Source organism: Camelina sativa, chromosome 16 (assembly GCF_000633955.1).
Source record: "Camelina sativa cultivar DH55 chromosome 16, Cs, whole genome shotgun sequence".
NCBI lineage: Eukaryota > Viridiplantae > Streptophyta > Magnoliopsida > Brassicales > Brassicaceae > Camelina > Camelina sativa.
In genome coordinates this window covers 14,602,809-14,606,166 of record NC_025700.1, presented here as the reverse complement: position 1 = coordinate 14,606,166, position 3,358 = coordinate 14,602,809, and the positions used below count along the sequence as shown (strand labels likewise).

General features: G+C 33.3%; 1 long non-coding RNA gene across 2 annotated transcripts; it reads left to right on the top strand.

Moving 5' to 3' along the window:
- LOC104750575 lies at nt 219-2,589 on the top strand. 2 transcript variants are annotated; one of them, XR_761667.2, is made up of 5 exons: nt 219-1,055; nt 1,270-1,534; nt 1,677-1,859; nt 1,949-2,189; nt 2,278-2,537. It is a non-coding gene; the product is annotated as an uncharacterized LOC104750575 (long non-coding RNA). The 2 variants fall into 2 exon arrangements; XR_761666.2 differs by having other exon boundaries at nt 221-1,055; nt 2,310-2,589.

The following is a 3,358-nucleotide window of genomic DNA, read 5'->3' as shown; positions in this document are numbered from 1 at the left end:
AATGCTTAAAAGAAAATCTAATTTTTCAAAACTTAACCCCAAATCTTAAATCTTAACCCTAAACCCTATACCCCCAAACCCTTAACCAAACTTCAAAACCTAGATCATCAAATCTAAATTTTGAAGTTTAAATTCTTAATCTTATAAATTAATTCAAAAACCATAAAACCAAACCATAACCATTATATATATGTATATAACTAATTTTTCCAAACTTAACCCCAAAAAACTATAGTTTTCCAAATCCTATATTTTTATCAACACACTTAACCATAAACCCAAAACTTATGCTCAAAAACCCTTAACCTTAAATTTAAAACCTTTATAATTCATGTATAGAAATTAAATCATAGATCATTCACCCAAAATATAGCCATTGAATATCTATAAAACCAAGATGTAAAACTATTTAGTATTTACATATAAATCAGTCTTTCCAAAAACTATATACTTACAAAATTTATTAAACTTAGTCATTTTAAAACCTAAAAAAAAATATTTTTAAATCTAAATCAAGTCTAATATTCTTCTAAATTTCAAAACCCCAAGTCCCAAATCATAAATTTCAAATGTCATTTCCTGAATTATGAACCCAGAATTGCAAAGTATATATGTTTTGATCCAACAAATTACTCTTTAAATAATGAAAGCTTTTTATTGGATGATATGTAAACACATGGATTACACTATCAACCGTTGATTAATTTAATCCAACGGACAAGGTTTTTTCCAGCTCTTGTTTCTCTTTCGTCTCCTTCACGAGGGATTGATTAACTTTCTCCCCTTCTCTTCTTTAGCCGATTAACTTTCTCTCCTCCGCCCGCTGTTTCATTCTATTCGATCTTCATCTTGTCGTTGTTTTCATCCTCTCAAGTTTTTAGATCTGGTACCAGAGCATTTTTGCGGATCTCAGATCTCGTAATTACTCACGCTCTGGAGTAGCCTTCATTCACTGTCGAATCCCTGAACATGAGGAACCTACCCGTAAAGACTACTTCCGAGAACGAACCAAATTACTTGATGCTGACCGCTCTGAATACAACACACCGTCGAAGGTAAGTGTGTGTGTGTTTGCTTTCGTATTGAAATTGATAAAACTCAGAATTTTTTTTCCACTTAGTTGCTCTATACACTTCCTTTGTACCGAGTATGAAGCCAGTCCGGCTTAATTTTGATCGAATTCGTGTGCTTTAAGCGTTTTCGATTCTCTGTGGTGTTTACTTTTGGAGAAGAAGAGTTTGTTTCATTTTCAAATTTGTGTGTTCTTAGTGACTCAGGGTTTGGTGGGGCTTCATCATACGGAAGCTCATGTAGTCATACATCAAGCATGAAAAAGGATAGTGATGGCAATGACTCTCCAAGGAAGCTAGATTTGGATGGTTTGACTCCTTTCGAGAAGAATTTCTATGTCGAATCGCAGGCTGTGGCGGCTATGACTGAGGCAGAAGTTGAAGAGTATCGTAAGCTGAGGGAAATTACTGTTGTTGAGATATTACCAAACCTGTCAAGAGTTTTCGTGATGTTGGCTTTCCTGGTAAGCTGATTTCATATCCAAAAGAACTACTACTGGATTTGACTTCTGTTTCATTTGATTTAGACTGTGATCAGTTTCACTTACATGTCTATGTAAGTTCTTTTGTATATATCTACTGATAAGAGTTTTTTGATTGGCCTAGATTATGTTTTGGAAGAGATTAAGAAGGCTGGTTTAACTGAACCTACTACGCCTATACAATCTCAGGGCTAGCCAATGGCAATGAAGGGACGTGATCTTATTAGCATTGCTGAAACTGGCTCTGGAAAGACTCTTTCCTACTTATTACCTTCAATCGTCCATGTCAATGCCCAACCAATTATAGGTAACGCTTGAGTTCTGCTCGTGAAGTTCTTGTTCCTGGTTCTTGTTCGCTGTTAAGTTCTTTTTCCTGGTTCTTGTTCGATGTTACAGATTAAAATGGACACTATTGAAGTCAGTAACCTGAATAGGCAATATCTATTTCGTCCTTCTCATGTTGGGCGCTCCAGGGCTAAGGTATATTTGCTTGAGCTAAGTCCAAGGGAATCCAGTTCATAAGAGAATTCATGTGACCATATAGACTCACAGTTGTTAACCAAAGTTGTTTGGGTTTATTAAATCGAGTTTAGGAGGTATATGTGAGCAACCTGAGCTCATTCTCCCTCGCTTCAAGGTATGTAAGCAGCCTGAGCTCATTCTCCCTCGTTTGTGTTTGTTAAATCCAGTTTATGTATATTTAAGCAAACTTATTTCTTCTCCAGCTCAGCTAATTTCTCTCTGATGGTGTCATTAGGCAATCTGAGCTCATTCTCCCTCGCCTTAAGTTCCTTAAGAAATGCTTCCATCAGCTCAGCTTCCTTTCTCCTTGTCTCGGTCTTTGCAGTTTGCTTCAGGTCAAAATCTTCAACATTCATCTCAAAAGCAAAAGACTTCTTGGGAAAGCAAAGCAACCTCCTTCTCCGTCGCTTCAAACATTAACCCTTGATGTTTGTGCATTTCCAATATTTACTTTCTTTTTTTAGTAGTATGATGTATTCTTTGTATTCTTATTTTTAACTATGTTTTTAGTTTTATTTTGTAATACAGTTTTTTTTTGATATTATGGTCTCATAATAATAAATATAGTATTTTTTATTTTTAATATCAATTCATTCCAATAACTTATATATATTTAAAAATAATTAATAAAATATATATATTATCAAAATAGTATATATATATAATGCTGTATAAATACAATATTGTTTAAATACATAATCATAAATTAGTCCTCAATTAGTCACTAAATTTGGTGACTACATTATGACTATTTAGAATAGTCGTAAAATAGTCGTAGTGTAGTCGTTAAATTTAGTGACTATATTACGACTACATTTACGACTACGCAAAATAGTCGTAATGTAGTCGCTATTTGGCGACTAATTTTACGACTATTTATTTTAGCGACTCTCGATTTACGACTACTGGTTTTAGTCGCTATTTAGTCGTAACACACTGTTTAGCGACTAAATAGTGACTAATAGTGCAGTCGCTATTTGCTTGTTTTCTTGTAGTGAATGTACATATAATATAATACAAAAAATGGGTAGAAACATAATTATCTAAATTTTTATATAATAACTATAAAAGGGGATATAATCCATAACATTATCATGGCAATATCTTGATTAAGAACAATCTAAAGAGCTAAATTATTGGAGGAATATAGAGCAAAAGACGTCAACTTAATCTAGAGAGAGAGAAACAACTTCAACAACTTTTTATTTTTTTCCAGTGAAGTTAGACCGAACTAAATTCCTTTATTCAAAAGTTTATCCACAAATTAGTTATAAATAAATAAAG